The following is a 25,553-nucleotide window of genomic DNA, read 5'->3' on the forward strand; positions in this document are numbered from 1 at the left end:
ACTATCTTTTCTTATGGAAACAAGTCAAGGAAAAGAAATTTTTTAAATCTCATTTGTTTAAAAGTCATTCAGTATGAAAAAAATACAAAATAACTAATCAAATATAGTAATTTCAGAGAGAATTAAAAAAAGTATTGTTATAAATTTTTACATTTTTTTTAAATGTTGAGGTGAAGAAAACTTCCGATTAAAATATATTATTATTCCATATTTTGTACTTTTACGTTTCGGGATTTACCCCACACTCAAGTAATATGTGTCCTCATATTTACCAATTTATATTGTGAAATTTTGTCATTTATATACATGTACTTTAAAAATATTTTACAACCACATTATTTAACTAACCTTTTCTTCACCTCAACGTTTAAAAAAATTAATATAATCAACTTCCTAAAAAAGAAAATCCAGAATAAACTATTAAGTTATTTTGTCTCATGTTCTGTAGTTACGTCTCGAATTTTGAAAAAGAGGTACTAGCGAAAATTTTACTAATAAGATTTTTCTTTGCTACTTATCTGTGCCTGGATCAAACTTATGATTCAGTGTTGATAAAGTTATTAAATTCTCAATAATTAATTATATAATTAATGTTAAGTTTACAATTACAATACTGAAAAGTAAATTTGGTTCAGGTACAAATATATTGCAAAAAAAGTCTTATTAGTAAAATTATCACTTGTACCTCTTTACCCCTTAGCTCCTCAACTATTGACAATTGCATTTATTTCACTCCTTCCTTATCTCGAGATCCAAGTCTTGTTGGTAAGTTGTGGAACTTTATATATTTGCAAATTAAAAACAATACTTAAAATTTTTAAAAGAGACCTAGAAAAATGTGCTGCTGATGTAACCAAAAAATATTCGTATGTAGTCGAGTCAGTCAGAAATAAACAATGACTTTTGCTGAATGTTAAATTTATCTTTTATAAACTATTTATAGTAGGAACTTATTAAGTTCATAATTTTGTTCAAATATCTTTTCCTATTCAAACATGGTTTTTCATTATGTCATTTTATTAAAATTGATTAATTTAATTTTTAACAACTTTTTTTTTTAATTTCTATATATGCTGGTGAGTCATATTCTTGAATGCTTAATATTTAGAAAAATGACATTGAAACATTTAGGAAAAAGTTCCTGAATCACCAAATAGCAATAGCATCTTAATTTTGTTAATTAACAAAATTTTAGATACAATAAAATTTGAGATATTAACTCAAATTTCCCGGAGTAAGCAGAAATTTGAACATTTGAAACCCTACATTACTACTAAAAAAAGTTTCATAAATTGTTCTTTAAGCCTATTCCACATAAGTTTAAATGAATCTAAAAAACACTTATTAAAAAATATATATATATTGCATCTTATCTCAACCATTGGTTTGTAGGACACTGATACAAATTTTTCTTACTTTGAGTTTTCTTAAGATATCTTTTGAATGATACATTGATTTTTTTAAGTGGTATGAAGATTTTGTCAGACTTGAGAGGTACCACAGTTTAAGCAGTAAAATCATACTGATATGTTTATTTTAAATATTTACCTTTTAATGTTTATTGATCTCATTTTAAACACTAATTATAAGTCTTACCTGACTTGATAAGTAGTTAAATAGGGTTACTAGTTTACAAGTTATTTGTACAATACTCCTCTCTTTTAGAGTGCATGCTTCTCATTAAGAAATGCGTAAAAATAAAAAAAAATGATTTAAAAAACTGTTTACTATTCCGCATTTTATTTTAAAATACCTAAATCCTGGTTTATGAAAAATATATATATAGAGAGAGAGAAATACTTTATTTATTCATCTATGCTGCCTAAATACATTAGGTTGCCATCTCACACAGCATACTTATCAATCCGTAATTGGACATATATACATTACACATACATGGTATAATCATAAAAAAAGATATACAATAATAGGATATAATAAACAATTTTTTTTCACCTCTACAGTTTCCTTTTAAAATCCATTTCGGTCTGTAAAACCAATACAAATGTTTCACTCATTCCTATTTTTCTTTCTCATTTCTGCTCAATTATTCAATTCACCCTATCAACAAATTCGCTCTCCGGAATCCACCCTCCTAGATCCTCTTCAGTGACCCGCTAAAAAAATTTAATATTAGACGGTAATGTAAGATCAGACCATCATTCATAGTCACAGCAGTAGATCAGTCTACCAAGAACAAACAACTAGATACATTTTATGAGAATAAGAATAACACATAGATTAAAAGGAAAATATAATAAAAAAAAACCGGTTATAGGAAACACTTGAATGGATAAATAAGTTTAAAAAAAAACACAAAAAAAACATAGTATTAATAAAATAAAATAATTTAATGAATAAATACGTTAAAACACACAAATAGAGAGGTCAACATATTAAAATGAATAAATAAAACAAAGAATAATCTCCGAGCTAATTCCCATGGAGGTGATGGTGTATGATCCCCAGGGAGTCCAAAATAATATTTTCCGCCAAGATCGCAATATCCCCAATGCTAACACCTAGGCCTTCTAAGAAGCTCCTTGTTCTATCTGGTATTGTTCCACGAGATCCAAACCAGAGGCCTCTCATGGTGAACTATATATAATAGTTAATACTTACAAACATCTACATACATATTCTCACAATGTAAATACTTGAGCTTGTATTTTTAGATAAAGGATCATTTTCAGTTTCAAATTTTCTAGATTTGAGCTAAATTAAGCCAAAGGTGATCAGAAAAAACAGCAAAGTGAAATAAAAATATTTTATTTATTTACTTTATTTATACTGACTACATTTATCTTTGGTATACCAAAGTTCTAGGGTAGAACAAGTATGTCAAACTGAATTAAAATAGAAGCTATTGGACTTAAATGGTGAAATTCATGCAGCCCATATCTTATTTACTTTTCTTAAAATTATATTTTAAAGTGAAGATAAAGAATTATAGATAATATAATTAAAAATACTATTTGATGACTTTATGGTTATAGTTTATAACATTACCATATATCCTGTTTTCATTTTATTTTAGAACATTGTGGGCAACAAGAAGTTTCATAGAGGCTCCATAAATTCGTTGGAGAATGAATGCTGCTGCCTGTTTGAGTCCAAACTATCATGTAAATACAAGAAAAAAAGCAAAATAATAATTTAAAATTTGTTTTCAAACAAACATTAATGTAAAACAATATTTTTTTTTATTCATAAACAAATATGGTCCAAGTGTTTTCAGACTAAATCTCCACCATTTACTTTAATTTAATTTGAGTAAATGAATTAATTGCAGGAACTTTTTCCACCTTTTATTGCCATCTGAGGTTCTGGTTGTTGTTGTTGTCTGTGGCTTTAGGGCGTAAAACCCCGAGGTCATCAACGCCCATGTGAGAGATTCTGGTAACCTGGCCCTTGTTGAAGTTAATCAGTTCTTCAGGTTTCTGAAATCAAATTTATTCAGCAATTTATCATTACATAATGAACAATATGATAAGCCCCTAGTGTTAAAGGTTTTTAAATAAAGAGATACAAAATATCTATACAAATTACACAAAAATAACCTGTAAAGAACTATTTAAGGATTTTAGCGAAAAGAAAAAGAGCAAGATGAAATAACAAGTGAAAAAATTCCATCAATTAAGTTGTTATTTTGTTCAATAATATTTACTGACTACCCAAAAAAATGATAATTCAACGAGAACTTGAAAGTTTATAATTTTTTAAACGTTAATTGATTTTTTTTTTACTTTGTACTTCTTTTATTTTTAATTTAGAATAAGAATTTATTTTATTTTGTTTACAGATCTTATATTTATTTATATTTTAGACATTGTATAATATTATCAGAAATGAATATTTTTTAAAATATGAACTGATTATTTTATTTTTAATTTGGCTTTTATTTATTTTGTTAATGGACTTTATATTTATTTATATTTTAGACATTGATTGTATAAATAAATTTATTTTTATTTTGTAGTTTTTGGTTATGTTTGTTTTCTTTTAATTGTTCATTTCTGTTATTCTGAACCCTATTACCCTTTTCGATTGTAATGGTGGATTAAATTTCATTTTAAATTTTATACCTCGTTTTCTTGGATCAGATTTACTTATTAACTTTTTAATCCCAAATTATACCAATAATTAATATCAAATTTAAATGGGCACTTGTCCATTTTACATTTATGGAGTTACAACAGTTTTTTTTTCAATACGAAGAATTACTCGTGCAATCACACACTTTTTATAATCAGCAGGATATTAGTATTAAAACATATGTATTCTAAATGGGTTCTTATCCAAAAGAAACGATTAAGAAGTTGTTTCTAAGTTCTTAAATTCTTCGAATGAAGTTATGAGATTTAAATTATTTCTATTCATTCTTCAATGAACTCTAATACCAAATACCACTAAAAATAATTGTATTCTGTATTTTAATCTTTATAAATATGTGTCAAATATATTTAACTCTTTATGATCATTATTAACTTCGCTAATTCCTGTAAATGTATACAAATCTTACGTCATGGAAAGGAATACATTTTCAAAAACTTTTAAATCATGCTTAGTTAAAATTAGTCTTCAAATTTTCAATATTTTATACTTATAGGTGAAAGAATTCATTCCTTACTATTTATTCTAAACCATTTGTAGTGACAAGTTTCAATGTTCCGATCTATATTCATATTTATGGCGGAACATTGTAAAAAACTGAAAACCTACCTTTTTTTTATATTGATAAATTCCATACATAATTTACTTTCTGGAGGTTTGATTTTAAATTTATATTTGGTTCAAAATGAAATAACAGTATTGTTTTCTTCAATTTTGGTTCCTTATTGATTTTAAATCGGTTCATGCCGGTGACAATAGATGGCAGGAGACTGCTATCAATGATACAATCCTATGTAGTATAATTGAATTAATGAATATTCATTTCTTTTTACTTTAAATATTCAAAGAATTTGTTGTAAAACGGATTATATAAGAAGATATACAATCTATAATCAATGAGCTTTTAGAATAATTCAATACAACCATTTATTTATCTTTCAAATCGAATTCTTTTAATATTAAATCTATATTTTGCTTGATTTTTTTTGAAATTATAGGTATTCTTTGAATTGTATTGAAAATTAGCAGTTAGTGCTTATTCTCAGTTCAAATAAAATATTTTTTTAACAATTAGATACACATATTAACAGGCATCTTGACTGATTAAGGCGTTTCTATAGTATGATATATTCTTAACAATCATTTGATAAAGGTTAAAGGTAAAAGAAGGGGATATTAATTTTATTTTTAATGAATTTCACAGAATAGGACAGACGTTAATGTATTTCTGTAGGATATTCTATAACTATCACTTCAAAGTGAAAATACTTATAATATTATCCTCAACTTACTAATACAGACGTTTGGTGTAATAAAACACATTCATTAGTTATTAGAATGTGACAAAATTCTATATATTTTTTTTTTACACTAGTTATGAATATCTTCAATGACCCTAAACAATGTATATAATATATAATTAATCTTGCTTTTAATATCTCTGTAACATACATTTATTGATGTTTTAAAATTTACAATCAGAAAGTGCTGCATTTATTTTGTAAATGCCCATTGTGCGTTGTTTTACAAAATTTATAAGTAATCAATAGAAGTTTTTACTTACCTTTCACTAGATAGCAGGAGCTGTATGTTGAGTTTCATCCTTGATCCCTTTAATAATTTTTTTTTTTCTATTTTTACTAAGTAAACATTTTATTTAAATTAGCTCCTTTAAGCATTCAATCAAACATAATGTTTATTAATAAAGAAGAAAAAACTGTATTATGAATATTTAAATAACTTAATATGAATTAAACAGATATGAGTAATTTTACTTATTCCATAATTTTAAAAAGATAATATACAATATTTAATCTGAGGTCCGGTAACTACATGTACTGAATAGAACAGTCTAAGTGTGCCTGAAGAAGCTATAACTCAATTTTAGAAGGCGGTAAAACGAATTAGCTGTTGCCAGATCTTATTTTTAAATGTAATTATGTTTGTAACAAATCGTATTTTTTTTATTAGTTTTATTATTAATTAAGCCTTAACAGCTAATAATATTCATATTATAATCAGAATAGTATTTATAATTAAACTTATTAACTTACGTGTTATAAATATAATTCAAAAGTGCACTACGATTTATTGTTATAAAATAAAGTTTAATTGTAATTAAAGTATTTGACCACAATAATAAAATTTAGTTAATTTATATTTATTTTTTTAAAAAAGAAAGAAAAGAAAAGTCAATTTTTTTATTTTGTAATGTTTCAATTGTTTTGTTAGATTGGATGCCTTGGGTACAATCCGCCTATTTGAGAAAATTTTTCATGATCATATCACTTATCTTATTTGTTCGTTTCATTTCGAAGTTAATTGTTCGTTCGTGTGTCAAAGTTAGTGTTATACGGTAAAACATTTTCTCTCAAATTACATATTTAAAAAGTGTAATTGATTAAACTTCATTTTTTTTATGCGTAGTTAAAATAATTACTTTTCTATGGTTGGATTCAGTAGCGTGGATAGTTGAATAATGTCTAGTTCGTTTAATAAATACATGTTTTAATTGATTTGTGAATTTCTAATGTTTTGTAAATATATTTTTGTGTTTTGAGTCAAGGAATGTAATGTAAGGGTCCGAAACTATAAAAAAGTTTGATATCCTAATTTTTATTTAAATTCAGTGATTTAGGGAGTGTTTTTTTTCCCGAAATTATTTCCTGTGAATCTGCTCTACAAAATATTATACGCACTCTGAGGTAAGGTTTATTTATTTAATATTTTGTATGCATGCTATTGTATGATATTAATGTATTACAGGTTTTAAATTCATCAAATATTAACGCTTGTACTACGTATAGCTTTCTAAATGTAGTTCCATTACAATTAATTTATTAGACAAATCAGCATAGGAAAATGTTTTATCAAAATGTTTAATATATATTCCTAGGCTTATGTAATTTTGTACCGTAGCCATTATAGTTTTCATCAAATGGACTTCCGGTTCTAGATTGGTCTAGACCTTTTCAACAGACTTCCAGGAGTTTGTACTACCTCCTAATTTTATTATTTCTTTCAAGCTCTGATCGTAATGCTAACATATTAATTATTAATTAATATTAAATATCGCGTTAAATGTTGAATTTGTAATGTAAGTCTGTTTTAAAAGAAGGTATTTTTAGGTTTTGAAGTGAAACTATCTTGGAAAAGAAATCTCAGCTGAACATTCCACGAAGTCAGGTTGGTTTAATTTCAATCTATTTTTTAATCACTGTTATTAATGAATATTTTCTTATTTATTGGCAATATATTCAAATAAAATTATATTTAAAAAAAATAGAATTATTCAGATAATTTAATTATGGTCACGATTTATTTTTTTCAATTCAGTTAATTCAAAAGAAATAAAGTTATATATTATTTAGTTACTTGGTTTTTGTTAGTTCCTAGCTCTGGCAACAGATGGCGGGAAGCTGCTGTTAGAAATGTAAACGCATCTGTACTGTTCTCATTTTAATTACATTGCATAGTTAATTTATTTTTTAAATACACACGCATACATTCACATAACTACATAATAATTCCCCATTTTGATTTTTTTAAAAATCTCCCAATTTAAATATCTCTTCTTAATTAAACTAGAAACTTATGTGAAATTAGCAAGTCTTACCTTGAAAATTAATTGCGTGAGATTCTACTGAGTGTTTCCGGTATTTATTTATTTTTGCTTATTTATTTTCCTTTACTTTGCCTAACAAAGCGACGCTTTCCTACAAATTGGTTACCATACTGTAGGAATCTCCACGTTGATTTCGAAAATGTTGACAAGAAGTAGAAATGTTCAAGGTAGAGAAATTCGGATTTTATGAAAAAAAAAAAATATATATCTTGGACATTTTTCTGGTAAACAATCCTCTTTTTATTACTGACATTTACTCTTAGCATACTTAAAAAAAATTAATAAAACAGATCATGAAAAACTATTTAATAGTTTTATTACTACCACTACTTAATACTATTTATTACCCGTTTGTTATCTATGCTTATTCCTTTATTCCAATATTTTTATTCCCAAAGCCGGGAAAAAATTAGTTATAAATAAAATTATAATTAAATTGTTGTTTATTTATAAATAAACTAATTATAACTTTATTTAGTTATTACAAATTCTGCATAGTTTTATTTATTTAGAGTTCTACCAACGGGTAGTTTCTCTACACGTCGGTAACATTCCAATTTAACTTAGATCAGATTTACTAAATGTATTAGAATGTACAGTTGTAAATAGCAATAAATAAATATTTAAAAAAAAAAGTTTTATTTATAACAAATTCTTTCCCAGCTCAGTTAATAACTTACCATATTTCATCTCCCACTCTCTTTTCTACTTTTTCCACCTTCTTACTAAATGTTTTTGCCATTTCTCCTCCAACGGTCTGCATTTTAGAACAAACTAATCCTTCTTTATTTATTCTACAGATTTACTGCCTGCATGTCAACAATGTTGTACTCCCTTTTCATTATTGTTTTTTATATTTTTAGTTTTTCACTTTCGTGTCTCTTTCTGGTATTGTATAAATTTATTTATTTTTTCTTTTTTATTTTATGATATGTATGAGATGGTCCTTTTTATCTAGGAACAATGAAAAATATTATAAAATTGGCAAGATTGCAGGGAGTTTTCTAATCCATCATTAATCGGTGATTAAATGTTTTATGGTAAAATTATTTCTGAATTAACAAGATAAATAGTATTGTATTGAAGATTCGTATGATGAATATATTTATAGTCCAAAAAAATTCACTTTGCAAAAGATTTTCTATGATTTTTTTCTATGTTTTACATATCAAGTATAAAGTAAAAAATCAAACTTTTAGACCTCATCCCCAAACCGTTGTTAGTAAAAAGCTCAAAACATTTTAGGTTTTCAATTGTTTTCTTTTATCTTCGTATTCGTAATTTTGTGTGGGAAATTTTGCTATGAAACTTGTGAAGCATAAAATTTACTACAGCTTTAATTCGTTTAGTTTTATTCCGCAGCCATGGTATTCTATCTTAAAAGCCACCAAAGTTGAAAAAAAATTGTTATAAATATAATATTTTTGCATCAAAAACATTAAAGCTTTCTTCATATTTTTAAGCCGATACTTTGGATCGGATAATGTTTTCCTTAAAATTTATACTAGATTTGGTTAACTTCAAATTACGTGTGAAATATTTTAGTGACGGGCAAGAGTAAAATATTCTGTTACAGATCACTTAAACATAACTGCACAGTGTTGAAAAAATCATCAGAAAGCTTACGCTACCATATGTTCATAAAACATGTAGCTTGTAGTAAAGTCATTTTAGCAAAATTGCCATTTACAAAGGATCCTATCATTACATATTTTGTACCTACCACCAACGTACAAACTGTGGTTTTGTATACAGTAAAAAATTCAAGGTCAAAAACCTATTACTATTTATACTCTTTGTATTATGTACAACTTATCGAAAATCAGAGTTAGGTAACCATTTGCAACATTAAACTTTTCTATGATTAAATAATTTACTGGACTGGTAGTAGAGAATACAAGAACTTAAAAAAATTTTAATCAACTATTACCGGCAAGAAAAAAATATCTTCGAATATCGTACATATGTACTTTATGGTTTCAGTATTTGGAACTCATTTAAATTTTATTTATTTATCAAGTCTTAATCTTATGTTTAAATATATATTGAGCATTCAAACAAGAGATGAAAAAGATATATTTTTATATTATTGCGAATCGATTGGCAGATATACGATTGATTGATTGACAACTGTACATAAATACATCAAGTAAATTTGAGGAAATCATAATGGTATGGTACAACCACGTAGAGAAACTACCCAATGGTAGCACTCTAAAAACATTTTTACAATATAAGGTCTCGAGGCCATCGTTTCAGACGCCTCGGAGGATTGTCCTGAATAAAAGAGGAAGCAAGATTAGAAACTAAGGGGTTTGAGTGGTTAGGGAGTTTGTAATGGAAGGATTGATATCTGGTTCGGGCAAGATCGGTTACAAATGGAACATTAAGGTCTTTGTGGATGATTTTATTTGTGACAAAGTAGGGAGCATTTAGGATTTTACGAAGGATTTTGGATTGTAAGGATTGGATACGAGAGGAATTCGAAGGTTTAGTGGAGCCCCAAAGCTCAACCCCGTATCTCCAGATAGGCCTTATAACTGTCATCTAATCAGTCTTTTGTAATGAATTGGAAGTTTGAACCGTTTGTCTAGTAAGTGCTGTAATAGTCGAAATCGGCGTGCAGTTTCCTATCTTTTCTTGTGTGAGGATTCCAGGTTAGTCGTTTGTCCAGGGTAGCGGATCTATTCAACAGGGGTAAGGGATTGATATCTTTAATTTGGATTTTTTATCGAGCTTCTTCTGCATTATCTACGTCACATAATGTTTATGTTAACTTTAAATATTCTTTGATGTTAGCTGGTATTAATAAATAGTTTGAAATTGGGTTATTATTGTGATTGTGTTCTACATAAATTTACAAGCTTCATCAATTTTCAAAGTTGATACATTTATTTTTATAATATTTCCAAATAATTAAAAGGGAAACTAACGTTCGTGAGTGCTCTTTCTTATCTTTGTCGATTCTGTATATCCATCTGGTTTAGGACCTCTTACGTGGTTTCTTGTCGACTATACTGGCATTCATTGTTTTGTATAGGTGTCCTTACGGATTGCTTCGAATTACATGCCCCGCCCATCTTGCCTTGCCTACATATCATGAGATATTGACTGACCAATCTCTGTAAGCTGTTCACTGTTAGTTCTTTTCCTCTATGCGTTAAGACTTTGATCCCAGTTCGCTCCTGTAATTGAACAGAGGACTTTCCTTTCAAATCTCTTGATCCTGCTTTCTGTTAGCTTCGCTGCCGAATACCAGAATTGGCTTTACACGACATTGTACAACCTTTACTTCAGATTTTTAGAGATTTCATTATTCTTAGTGAAGAGTGGAGAAGGCTCTGTTTGCGCTGGTCTATCTCAGTCAGTCGATCATTTATAGAGGTTATTGTGTTCGGGTTATTTGAGACTGTCCACTTTCGGAAACGTTTTGCCATCCACGAAGACTACGATGTTATCCTTGTATCTTCTATTTTGAAACCTCGGTAAAATATTTAAATCGAAGAATGTATTAACAGAAATGCCGTTGTACTTCCATGAGAAAAATCCTTAGTTTTTGTTTTGTTTTATAAACCGTACTAAACTGCTCTCACCCCTCATTCCAGCCAAACAGGGTATAAATTCAGATTTGTCACACTCAAAATCATACATGGGGAGAAAAACAATTTCAAATGAAATTAAAAAAAAAATTATCATAATCAAAAAATATAACGATCTCAACAAAAAATCAGATTTACATTCATGTTATTTTACATTTACATACACAAACTCATGAACACCTAAAAGACTATTAACAGCTCTAATAATAAATATATAAACTGCAAAACATATATAGAATGACTTTGTTGGAAATAAGAGTCAGGGCTTGGAAAAAAATAAAATAAAAATGACCAAAATCTCACATATATTTCTTCATTTCACTCTTGACCAGTATTATTGTAAAGGTTTTTGTGGAAAGTTAAATTTAGTTATGAAGAATAAATCAATAATAAAACAATTGTAATGTTTCTATTTATTAGTCTCAATTTATATTCTGCTCATTTTAGTGTTTAACAAGTAGCTCAGAAAATTATTTTTAAAAAACTTTTTTTTTTCACTTTAAGAACAATAAAATTTCGAAACGTCCCATAAATATAATTGTTTTATTACTAACTGAGCCATAAGCTCCTGAAAAAGAAATGTTGTTTCTTTTGTGTCTAAAAAAGTTAATTCGTTTTTAGTAACTCTTCAGATATTTAATTTTCAATCCTTACAACACCAGTATTAGTTTCTAGGCTACGAGAAATGAACCATTTTCTCACATATTGACATCAAAGACCGAAGTACAAGAAACGTAGATTATATCATATTTTCATCCTTATCTGTTCTAGTTTTATAATTTCAGTAATTGTTCGTTAATAATGCTATCCATATTGAAGTAATTATATTTGATATTATAAAAGAATTGTGCCTCCTGGATCAATATGACTCGGAATGCTAATTCCAGAGCACCCTCTTATTCTTAAAGCCTGCCATTCCTCTTGTTCTCGAGGGGTGGCAGGAAAAATCGAAGGCTTAGGTTGAAGGGGAGGAAAAAAGGAAATGAAGCGGCCCTAATCCTCGCCCGCCATCATAGCCTCCTCTTGTTTGTGCCGCTGATTTTTCTGATTAGTCCTTTGTACCAGCCAGTGCCTCCTCTATAAGCTCCTTCTAATTCTTAAGACTGCTGAAAGGGTCTCGTCCTGTTATCGAGTTGTTTACCCTTGCTTCTGGTCGAGTATTCGCCCTTCTATGGTTTGTTCGTTCTTGGAAAACACTTTTTATAGTTGTTGAAAAAAAGTTTTTTTTTTTTATAATTTATTTATTGATATTTTCAACTGTATTAAAATATATACAACCAGTAAATTTAATGTTAGTGTTACAATCGCATGATATAAACATGTGGAGAATCTACTCATTGATAGAACCCCTCTAACATTATTAGAGGAGAAGATCTCGGTACCATCTTGTTTTCAGAAGCCTAGGAGGATTATCAGGTAATAAAGCAGAAGCCAGGCTAAACAAGTGGGTTCGAGTAGTTGGGAAGTTTATCATGGAAGGTAAAAAAAAAGTATGTTTTTCCTCGATTGGTGGTCTTCTTTTTACTGTCCATAAATTAAAGGGAATCATATCGATTTTTTCATAGATTAATCGCAGATGATCTATAAAAAATATAAAAAAAAAAATTAGAAATTGTCTTACAAGGCTTACGATATATTGATATTAGTACATTTTTTCTTTGGAAACATGTAGTCATTGTTTAACTATAAGAACTTTACGAGTTAGAACTAGAGCAACTATGAAGGTTTATCAACTTGTTGCTGCTGCTGATAACTGTTCTGGGAAAGAGAAGGTGGCTTTTTGTACGTCAGTTATAAAAAAAAAAAAAAAAACGAGTTTGTCAGTAGAATTTTTTTTGTTAGTCATTCATGGACAATACGAAGTACCTCTGATCTCTATGTTTAATTGATGAAGTTATTGTGACTCAGAGCAGACAAAAAAATCAAATATACAAATAATTTCTTTCTTGTTCTATTAATAACGAGCAGACCAGGCAATGCTTGGTAATTTCTAGATTTTGAGTATCGATAGATTGAATATAATTGAAAGTTTAATATAAATTAATATATTTATTTATTTACATATTGAATTAATCGCTTATTATATCTATTTAGTTCATAGCGGTTAATAACATTATATGGTAAAATATTTGGTAAAAAAAAATTGAAATAACTTAAACTTGTCTCAACCATTTTAACTTGGAAGTGGTCTAGGGCTCTATAAACTGCACCAAAAGACAGATACTGGATCTAATTAAACAGATTAGAACCGGAGATAAACAACTTTTTTTTATTTTATAAGTATAAATAGTTTTTCTTAATTTAAAACCAATATTTCTTCCTTATAGCGACACTAAATCTAAATGGTGGTAATATAGATGCGGTAAAAGATTTATTTGGAGTGAAACGAAGTTCATATTTTTGTAGCATCTCAAGAAACGTTTAATGCTAATTTTAGAAAAAAAAAATTGGCTTAGAATTTACGCCTCTCAGTGTATTGAAAAATAGAAGAAAAATAACTTCAACACGATGCATACGATCTTTACACAATTTGGGATTAAGGCACAATAAACTGGACCAAAGGGCAGACAACCGATCTAATTAAACAGATTAGAACTGGAAATATAAAATAAAACGCTTGAAAAGTTTTTCTTTATTTGAAACAAATATTTCTTTTAAAGACATTAAATCTAATTTTTGCTGATGTAGGTTAAAAGAGCTGACTTTCAGTTTTCGAACGATTGTATTAACGTAAAAATTGGATAAAATTTAGAGGAGTTATGAACAATGTTCACTGTAAAAAGAAAAAATCCTCAAAATAATTGAGGTGAAAAATTTATAATTTTTAATTTCATTGAAAAATAATATTTTATCTCTGGTCACGTTAAAAACGCACATGATTTGCTTTTTTATAAAACAATTTTTTTTTTACCTACTTTACTTAAACGCTCATTATGTTATTTTTTAAAAAATTTTATTGAATGAAGTAGCATTTAAAAGAATCGGTAATATTTTTTTATTATTTTTCAGAAAGAGATAAATTGATCGGCATAAAATAACCATGAAAAAAACGTATACTTTCTAAGCTAAGCGCCAAAAATTCTTGATTTTGTTTATAACTTTTTTTTACCGAAAAAATCGGAACAGCCTATAATAGTACAAGAGCCCAAGAGGAGAAAAAAAGGCAGTTATTTCCCCCAATTTTGAACAATTGAAAAATAGGTATAATTACTAAACAAAATTGATGAATCTGCCAAGTATAGGTAGGGGGAATACAAGAAGGCGGCTGTTTCAAAATGTTAAAAACAATTAATTTTATATTCCGAGCTCTATATCTTTACAACTACCAACACAATAGAAAATCTAAGAGAGCATAATTTAAAGTAGAGTAAATTTGGTAAAATGCAACAACTAATGATAGCTGAAATATCAGTAGTTAGTCAATTTCTTTTGAGAAATTTGTATCTCAGGAATTATGTGACGTACAGATGTAAGAAAAAAAGGCAATTATCTCACCCCAATATTTGATTACTTTAATGAAAACTAAGTATAATTACTAGTAAAAAATGATGAGTCTACCAAGTATAGGTAGGGGGAATAAAAAATGGCGGCTGTTTCAAAACCTTAAAAACACAATAATTTCTCATTCGGAGCCCTATATCGTAATAACTACTAACAACATTTGAAAATCTAAAAGAACATTGTTTAAAGAAAAGTAAATTTGCTGAAATATTTACGTTCAATTACGTATTACGTTCTCGAGATAGCCTTTTAAAAGGCAACATTTCATAAAAAAGTACTGAAATATCAGTAGTTAGTTAATTTATTTTGAGAAATCTATATCTCAGGAATTATATGACGTACAGATGTCTATAAACACTCAAATCGAAGCTAGTTTAATGAGCTATAAAGTTGTTTATGACGTTTATTTTCATAGGATTAGTAGTTTTCATGAAATTTGCTAAAATAAATATATATGCCAAATTTGTATTCATATGTGAATATCATAAAAACTATTAAAGATAAGTGTCATAAACTACTTTATAGTAAGATAAATTTCTTTTATTTTGAGTGTTGGCAGACATATGTGCGTCTTATGGGTCTAGAGATATATTTTTCAAAAATCCAACATTTTATACGAACAACTAGAAATTAACATTTTGTGAGTTTATTTTGTCAAATATCATAACAATTACTTATCCTAAAAAGAAAAAAGTTATAAACTATTTTATAGTAAATTTAACTAGCTTTAATTTGAGTGCTGGCAGATATTTGTACGTCCAATGGTTTCTGAAATAAAGTTTTTCATAAATCACATGTATTGTCCGAACAAATACAAATCAATTTATTTTAGCAATTGTTATGAAAACTACTATTCCTACGAAGGTAAAGGTTATAAACTTCTTCATAGTCCATTAAACTTTCTTTAATTTGATTGCTAATAGACATCTGTACGTCACATAGTTCCTGAGAGATATATTTCTCAAAATAAATTAACTATTGATATTTCAGTACATTTTTATGAAATGTTGCCTTTTAAAAGGCTATATCTCGAGAACTATTGGATGTAAATATTTCGGCAAATTCACTTTTCTTTAAACAATTTTCTTTTAGATTTTCTAATGTTGTTAGTAGTTTTTAAGATATAGAGCTCCGAATGAAAAATTAATGTTTTTTTAAGGTTTTGAAACAGCCGCCATTTTCATTTCCCCTACCTATACTTGGCAGACTCATCAGTTTTAAAATGTAATTATACATAGTTTTCATTAAAGTAATCAAAAATAGGGGTGAGGTAATTGCCTTTTTTCTTTCAGGCTTGTACTATAACCTTCCTGTGAAAATCCTGATCATTTAGCGAAAAGTCCAATTACAATTGGATAAAGGTATGGGAACGTATAAAGTATGAACAAACAAGTATTAGTTATTATATATTAGATAGGTCTATGATAGAAAAAAGTATGATTTAAATGCCATAAATGAAACATTGAGATTTCTGTTGAACGTTAAATCAATTCAGGTCTAGTTTTTTTATTTTTTTTTTTTTATTATTAATTTGAAAATAAAACACTTAGACTTATTAATTGATCATGATGGTGGAAGGCCAGAAATTAATCCTAATCTATAATACAGTCTACGCAATATGTTAAATAAGAAATTAAAAATTTTTTTTGCAAATGTGCCGCTATCAATGAAAAGTTAGCGGTAAGTTTATGGTTAGAGGTCCGCATCTTAGACGGAGTGGATCAAGACCTCCAAGCGATTAATTTCAAAACTATCTAGAAACAAAATGGAGAATGATAAATTTACATAATCATAATCTTCAAAAGAAATATATATGGAAAAAATTATTATTATTGGTTTTAGAATATAGATGCCCTTTGTTAATATTGCCTTATTATGTCGCGGGGTTTTATTAATTCGAGGGCAGGCTCGTTAGCCTTTTTCAGCGCAATCTTATGGCCATTATTTGAAAGGTCATTACTCACTTCTTCGCCTCTTGAAAGGGGACACTTCCATTATCTTCTAATCAATCTTTCTTAACCTTTATTTTCAGCGATTATCTCAGTCTGCGGAATGTCCTTTTTTAAATGTTAACTATTTCGTAATAATGTCATTCTTTTTTGTAAGTTAATAAACTGAATTATTAATTTTTATTTCTTTGGATAAAAAAAAAAGAAAAAAAAAAAAATACTCGTCCATAAAGACCTGCAAAACGAATTACTCTAGTAACACCAATAATTCTCACATTTCTTATTTTGGCTAACTGCTATTTTGTTTATGTAACTACTCATTTATTATCAACAGCCTGAGTTGATTCCTTTCCGGATAATAAATTTCGAAAAATCCTTTTAATGGAATCTCTGTCTATTTAGCTGCGCTACCACCTGAAACAGAGAACAATAATTATTTAATAATTTTAATTTACATAACATAGTATCATACATGATTTGTCTAAGTAATTAAATAAAACCAGAATCATTGGTTGTTTTTCAATAGTAATTAATTTTTTTTTTCATTATTAAACTAATTCAAGGCTACTTAATCAAAACTCTACTAAATGATGTAGATATATATGAATTTTGAAATAACATTTCATAGTCTTCCTATCCGGGCTGTGTAAGCCAGCGTTTCCTGAGATGACCCAATATATTTGCATCTCCTCTGTGATGTTCTGCATCTTCCAGTTTTCTTCTACAATAATTCTTCACCATTTCAGTTGTCAAGTCCCTCTGAAAAATTAAAAAATACTGTTAAAATGTAAGGTACCACAGAAAATCGGAAAAAAGTACTTTTATGTAATACAAAAATTAGTTTTGTTTTAACATGAGGAAGGGAGTCCAAATTTTTGTCCATGGCTATAGACAAATATTTAGTGGGACAGTCTCGAAAGAAGTCTCAACAATTCTAGGCCGTATTCGAATCGATGCAACAACATATATGTTTAGTGTCTTGTACCATTTTTTCCGGATGCAACGACTTTGTAGTTGTCATTTTTATTTAAATCGCCAGCTAATAAAATTTTTTTACAATTTCATATCAAATTTATTGGACTGATTTTAATATCTGACATTGACCCTTATGCCATCTTACCTTCTTTCTCTTATAGTTTGGGCCAGAGTCAGAGGTATTTTTCCTTTTAGGAGGGAAGAGGGTGTTTCATGGTTTCAATCGTCGAATCATAAACCAGGCTTCCATGTAAGTTGGGAATTAAGTGTTTGAAAGGCTTATTGATCATTACAGAGAGTATTTTTAAGAAAGTGCTTAGAAATCGTACGTATATTACTATATAAAAATCGTAGATATACTGTACTGAAGATCCCTTTTCCGCTCTCAGTAGCGATGGATTTTGACGAATGAGATATCAAACGAAAGATAATTTCAGGGAGAATTGACGAAACTCCATTTGGATTCTTAAGTTCTCAAAGAGTGGCATCTGGCCTATCTTTTGAGGGTATTACTTTTTTTTTTTAAACCTTATCCAGTCCTTTTCCAATGCTCGTACACGGGAATAAAGATGCGGGGATAAAACATTGTTTACGGTTTTTGACGGTCTGTGGGAAAACGGTACAGAAATTTAAAAACCTACGTGACAAAATCCTTTCATAATTCAATTTCATATAAGAATACGTAATTATAATTTTACTTTTTTTCCAGCAGCCGAGGTGACTCAAATATACCCGTTATGTTCATGGCATTTCGATAAATAGAAAAAATAAATTGAAAATTGAGTTTTTTTTCTAGATTTGATGACATAGACCGAGGTATGGACCACATTTTGATGTGAGGAAACAAGTAGGGTGGAAGATGGGGTGGCAATACGCTGTAAGGGTGTTTGACCCACTGACTACAACCCTACACATTTCGCCGACATCTACTTCAACTCAAACATGAGGTTTTCGATTGATCATGGAAGACCTCAAATACTATATATAATTTTTTTATAACCATTGTTTTTCATGAAATTGATATAATATAAATTAGTCAACTGAACTCTGTTAGCTTTTTCCATTAAAATATTCAAATACATTAATACAAATAAATAATAGTGATAGAATTATAATAATAGACTTTTTTCAATCCTATTTTTTAATTTTTATCCTATTTGTTATTTTCGATAATTGTCCGGGTTGGTTGCTAGTTAGTCTCAGATCAATTTTGTCTCATAATTTTCACTAAGGAATTCGTAGACGTATTTTGCTCGATTTGCTCCTTTATTTCAAAAACAGCTTGCCTGATTTGGTCCAAAATTGGACAATTGTTGATAATTAGTGTAAACTAGGTGTAAGTATAAATCATCAGATTCCGTCCTCTACTTCCGCTAAAGGAAGCAAGCGTAAACGAATTTTCAACATATATTTCAATACAGTCCGATTTAGTCAACATTTGAAGAAGGGAGCTAAGAATTAGTGTTGATTGATTGGTCCTAGTATAAATTTTACCAAACTTCATCCTCTTCTTTCGCCAACTCATGCGAAAATCTTATTTCTTGAATACAACTATGTTTCAACTACGACTAGTACTGTAAATGTTATTATCATATTGTTATATTAACTTTGAAATATGGTTATATAATATCTGATAAAAATAACAGACAATTTGGTATTAAAAAAGAAAAGTGAAGGTAGAAATAGTGAGAATGATGTAATGACCCATGTGTTTTGCAGCTTTTTTAAAATTTAATTTGCATCAATTGAATTTTTTTTTACAATATATGGTACAAGTGTTATTCTTTCTTAAGATTTAAAGGGTCTAAGGCTTAGAAAAAGCTAAGACCATGTTTAGGTTACCATGGGAGTATGGTAAAAATGGAAATAAGTATACTTAATATAGAGGGGAGTGTGGTGGCACAGTGGTAAGGCACTATACAAACTCTATGGACCCGGGTTTGAATCCGGTGATGGCTGATACTTATTTTCTGTTACACTGTAGCCGTGGGTCAATCCAGTAGGTTCTGGAACCCACTCGAGGTGTCTACCCAGCATCATAAAGTTGTTACCTTAATTAGGGACAACTCTGGCGGTTGGGCATGATCTTGAAAAAATCTCTTCCTTGTTGTTGTTCTACTAATAGTACTTACTTACAAATTACTGATCCCGTGACCCTTCATGGATTTGTAGCGGTTGTTAATATTATTTTATTTAATATAAACTAATAGTCTTTTTGATGACCTGCTTGTTAGAAAGATATTTGAAACTATCTCTTCTCCACTTCAAAGCATTTATAATCAAGTATTGGTGGAAATTAAAAAATATATACCTCCAATCCAAAAATCTGAAAAAATAGAACAAAACTAATAATACGTTCAATTCTGTCTAAAAATAATTCCTTTATCAGTTATTAAGTAATCTTTTAAATATTTATTTAGTCTATTATATTATATTTTGGTAATTAAATTTAATATCACTTTATTAATTTCAGTTATCTTAATAGTAATTTACTATCAATGATCCATTTTCAATTTTATCCTTGATTTACTTTTCAATTCAATATATTTTAATTAGTAGATCATGTATATAAACTAATCAAAATTAAATTTAGAGACTGATATGTCACATAATTTAGTTTAAATTTAAGAATACATTTATTTTTAAAATTTATTTTAAACCTTTTTGTTAGTAAGCATTGCAATATCCTATCCGGGAAATAATTAATAACTTTCTTTAATTAGATTCTATGAAAACTCCTTCTTGAAAATACCCTGTAAATAATTTGTCTGACGTCTTTTTGACATGGCCTGTAAGTGTCTGAATGGACGATTATTAACCCGTTGTTTTTTTCTATTTTTTCTCGCATCAATGGACATGTGTGTAAAACAAAATCATCTATCCATATGATTATGTACTGTAACGTTAGTTCGTTTTTTCCCAACTTATAAATGTTACTAAAAACAAAATATGATTTGATCAAGAATAACGATTCTCTGTCATATTTTCGCATTGGTATATTTAGGAGTAAAAGGAAATATTCTCTAGAAGTGATTCGTTAATTTCGTTAGAATAGACAGACATTCCATAATTGGCGAAACAGTTCCGATTAATTGGGTTTTGCCTGGGCTCTGTGCCTGTTAATTAAAAATCCGGAACATGTTTATCTCTACAATGGAATTGACTAACACTGACAATGAAGGGCCTAATGCATTGAGAGCGGGCTCGAGAGAAAGGATTGTCTTGAGATAATGCCAGAAGGGCTAAGAAAGTAAAATGAGCCTTATAAAAGAGAACTAATGATAAAGAAGAAAGCGGGGACTGGATGAAAATTCGATTCCCGCCCTCCCTCGGGGGAAGGGAAGGGGGTCTTCAGGGAAAAGGGTTTGGACCATTAATATCAGGTCTTTTCTCAGGCTTTTTTTTTTCCCTTCGTTTCTTCTTATTCCCGATTTTCTTTCTCTACCCCCCCCCCCTTCTGCCCATTCTTTATGTACCCTTCATTTGAAAGTTGGGGCCTGAGGAAAAGAAGTAATCGAGGGGAGGCCTTATCGTGATTACCAACCTCCCGAAGCTGAAATCCTTACAAAAAATTGGGCCCCTAGTGGGGGCGGGTAAGTGATGGCTGAAGCAATTAAAAGTCTTAAAAACAAAATTGAGTCCCCCTCCCGAACCCGCCTTTTCATTCCCCCGCGGGGTTTTTAATCATAGCGCCCCTTCCAGCGTCCTTCCTCTTATATTCCTTAAAAGACCTTATATAGCTAGTTTTCCATCTCATTTTTTACTCATTATCCTTTTTATTTCTTTTTTTAATTACGGAATGTTTATTCTAATTTTTAATAAATTTTCCTATTCCCTCTTATTCTCTGTTTCAATTTCTGCTTCCAAGGATCTCAAGAAATTGGGGATACTTTGCTCCAGTAAATCTTTCCTTATTCGTGGTATACAGCATAGCGATGTTTTGTTTATTGTATAATTGTTTTTAATTCTGAACATCCTATCAATACAGTAATAATTTAAAATTAATAAAAAAAAATTCAAATTAATTTTTAAAATATATATAACTAGGATTTGAGGTTCGGTTGGGTTTAAAACATTGCCATTCTCTACCGCCTATCTTATTTAATTTTGAACTCGAATATGTTATCATAAATCGAATGCAATGCGAAAAAAGTTTTACTTTAGATGATAAAATACCAGTGTTTGAATATGCAGATGATTTGGGATTGTTGGGTGAGGACGAGGAAACTATACATCTTGATACAGCTTCATCGATAAAATCTAGAAAGGAACTAGGTCTCGAAATAAATACGGATAAAACAAAATATATAGTTAGGAGTAGAAACGGCAACATTTTCGGTAGTATTGATACAGGAGAAATTACATTTGAACAAGTCAGGAGTCTCGGGTATTTAGGGTATATGATTACTAGAAAAAACGAAATTGATGAGAAAATAAAAACAAGTTTAAAGGCGGGAAATGCTGGTTATTTTTCAATTTCAAAATTTCTTAGCTTCTATCTAATAATTTAGAAGTTAGAATTGACAAAACAATTATCCTACCTATTGTTCTTTATGGATGCGAAACGTGGCCTCTTACACTAACCGAAAAACAATGTTTTTGAAAATAAAGTATTGAGTAAAATATTCGGACCAAAAAAGATAATATAGAAGGTTAGCGAACAACGAATTGAAGGAACTGCACTCTTTACGTGTAAGATTGTTGAGCTTAGTGACGAGCGGATCCCTTAAATGTTAATAAACAGTAAATCTACGAGTAAACTTCCGAGGGGTTGACCGAAGCGTAGATGGGAGGATTGCGTCAAGACAGATCAGGTTTTTTCGGGTTTTGACGGGCATCTCTGGACGAACGTATGTTGTAAGCGATTGCTGTCAGCATGCCTTTATTATTGTTATTATTATTAGGATCTATTTTGGTATGTAATTTTCTTTCAGCATCAATCATTCTAATAATCGCCTAAGGTTGAAATGGCTGTGAGCTCAAGACCTTTTTTAAATATACTATTGAAGTTGTAAAGGTCATCTCTCTGTCTCCACTAGCTTTTATAGCGGCTGGGAGGAAGGTACTGGGATATCCTGGGGTCCAGGGTGCTATCTTGGGTCCTAACTAGCAAATCTCCGTTCAGAGTTCCTTGGGCAGAATTAAAATGTTATTAATAGGTATGAATGGCATATAATAAATGACTTATTACTTTTACTTAACTTTATTTATTTTTTATCTTAACTTATTTTAATTTTTGTAACTGAACTTATTTATTTTAATATTACCTAATTGGAACTCTATTTATTTTTCGCCAATACATATATTTTACTTATTTTAATCATGATTATTATTTTATTTACTTTTTTATTTATTTATTATATGTATGTTATTGAAATGAATCTTAGATCATTTATTCTTCTTGCCCTTGAATTTCTGAGAACTTTGCTACTCATATTTTTTGGTTTAATCATAATTATTATTATTTCATTTAATATTTACAATACCTACTTTATGTTTATTATTTCTTTCATGAATAACAATAAATAATGTGTATCAAATATTGGTTTTTATGAAATCTTCTTTGCTTTCCTCCTTCAAAGTACTAAAATACAATCTTGTTTGATAAATCAGAAAACTGGTTTAATTATTCCTATAAGAAAAACAAATTAATGGTTATGCTAGTTTATTATATACATTTATATATAATAGTTTAATAAACATATAAATATATATTTATAAAAACACACATATATGCCCATGGACTCTTACAATACATATGTTCAAAGCAATCTGAATGGAAAAGTGAGACACAGCCATTTTGAAAAAAAGAAATCAATATTTGAAGGGTGGGATGGGTAGGGGCTGTCCATTATTCTACTGACCTCCCCTCTGCGTCATCCTGCCATTTTTCTACCACCACTGGAATAACTTACACAGCTTCGTATTTTTTTTTTACCTTATTTATTAAATTAATTTTTATTATTTTTAAAAGCATCATTAAGCTAAAGTTGTATAAAAATAAATTACTCTCAAACTTACACTTACAGACAGAAATACTGGGCTAAAATTTATATAAAATTAATTTACTTGAATTATTAATTTATCCTGAAACGTAATTCATCTTATGGATTGTTTTAGATGTGTCATTGTTGTTTTTTATTTGCCAGAAAGAAAGAAATGAAACCCAGATAGGGTATTATCTGGACTTGTAAGTAAGGCCACTCCTATTATTGTTATAAATTTCCGTAAATTATTATAAAAAATGAATTATAAACAAACGGTGATTTTACTTCTTCTTACTCCTACTAGAAGCTAAGGAAATATAATCGGTTTAATAAAAACGAAAGTTATGTATAGGAAAAATATAGGTTTATTCTTATAATGTGAGTCGAAAGAAATTTGGATCTCTGAGAAGAAGAAACATACAATCCACCTGTAACGATAACATCACTATATTAAAAGTTGTAATAAGGCCATGAACCTGTATTAGTATCTAATCTAGTAGTTTTGCTTTATGTTGTTTTTATTAATATATTGATGCCGTTTCAGTGTTTTTTGTTTTATTTTATACTTATCTTTGCGTTTAATTTATTATAATATTTATTTTAATCCTTATCGGTCGTGAGACACCTCTTACGCGATAACAGTACTTAGTCCCTACGGTCGCAGGGAACTGACTAGGCGAAACATGTCAAAACTTATTAAAATTTTAAGTTCATGGGAAAATGTATTAATGCGGTCAAAAAACAAATATTTTGGGGTCCGCGGTGAATTTGTTTTGGGATCTGTGGTGGATTTGTTTTTGAGGCCTGGGCTTATACAATTTCAAGTGTGGACAAATGTATAAGAACAATTTTTTCTCAATGATCGTCATTACATTTGGCAAGGTTTATATGTTGCAACAGTTCACTATCAAGGCGTATACATATGACAGTTAAACGTAGCAGTTAATGTGACTGTTTGTCCATAGACATTACTTGTACTATTATCACTCACGCCAGACCTAGTACGAAATTACTGTCTCGACAGTCATAACTGCGACTATCAAATAGTTATACAATGCCTTGGCTTAAAATTTGTCCGCAATAACGGAAACTGTACAATAGTTCTCTGTCAAGGCGTTTATATCTATGTGATAATTAAAGGGACAGTTAGTCCATTGACATTAATTCTACTAGTAACGATTACGCAAGACCTATATTGGCATTACTGTCGTGACTGTTACTATCAAATAGTTAAACCATGGTAGTGATTAATACATCATCATCATCATCCTGAGCTCTACAATCTATTGTAGATATCTACTATATCTTTGTTGATTCAAGAGTCGCATTGATATCAACAATAATTTTTCCAATAGTTATTATTAAAAGGAATTTAATATAATTCTAGTTTCTTGTGGTGATATTAAAAATCATAATATTTTTTGTACGATGTTTTTGATTTTGTTGTATTAATCGACGCCACACTTTTCTTTTTTTTCTTCAGTGAATTGACAGGGTCCTTTTGTAATGGAACAGAAAATAAGAATATTAAGATCATTAAAATTTTTGTCTCTCTCTTCCCTCCTCCCTCAGAAATAAAGAAACATTAGAAATAATATTATGGCGATTAATCAAAACAATTTGGCATTCCCACTGTTTAGAAAACTATGGCAACCTCTAGAAAACCACGAGAGTTGTTCAAGAAGTTCTTGAAGACTGCAGTGACTTTGTTTTTGCTTTATTTGCTTTGCATTACCTTCAATTGATCAAGTAAAATCTGACCCGTCTAATGAAAATGGAAATGGAAATTAGGATGTGCCTGATA

General features: G+C 29.1%; 1 long non-coding RNA gene across 2 annotated transcripts in view; it reads right to left on the minus strand.

Moving 5' to 3' along the window:
* Positions 1-12,662: 12,662 nt before the first annotated feature.
* LOC106691312 (uncharacterized) overlaps positions 12,663-25,553 on the minus strand; it is a 44,033-nt gene continuing 31,142 nt past the window's right edge. The window contains exons 1-4 of one of the 2 annotated variants that reach the window (XR_010843158.1): positions 19,257-19,418; positions 17,407-17,546; positions 17,063-17,201; positions 12,663-12,918 (exon numbers count right to left, since the gene is read on the minus strand). This is a non-coding gene — a long non-coding RNA (uncharacterized lncRNA). Of the gene's footprint in view, positions 12,919-17,062; positions 17,202-17,406; positions 17,547-19,256; positions 19,419-25,553 lie in introns of those variants that run through there. The other variant, XR_001344764.2, reaches the window with a different exon arrangement.

Source organism: Halyomorpha halys, unplaced genomic scaffold (genome assembly GCF_000696795.3).
Source record: "Halyomorpha halys isolate HHAL.00 unplaced genomic scaffold, Hhal_1.1 Scaffold2238.1, whole genome shotgun sequence".
Lineage (NCBI taxonomy): Eukaryota > Metazoa > Arthropoda > Insecta > Hemiptera > Pentatomidae > Halyomorpha > Halyomorpha halys.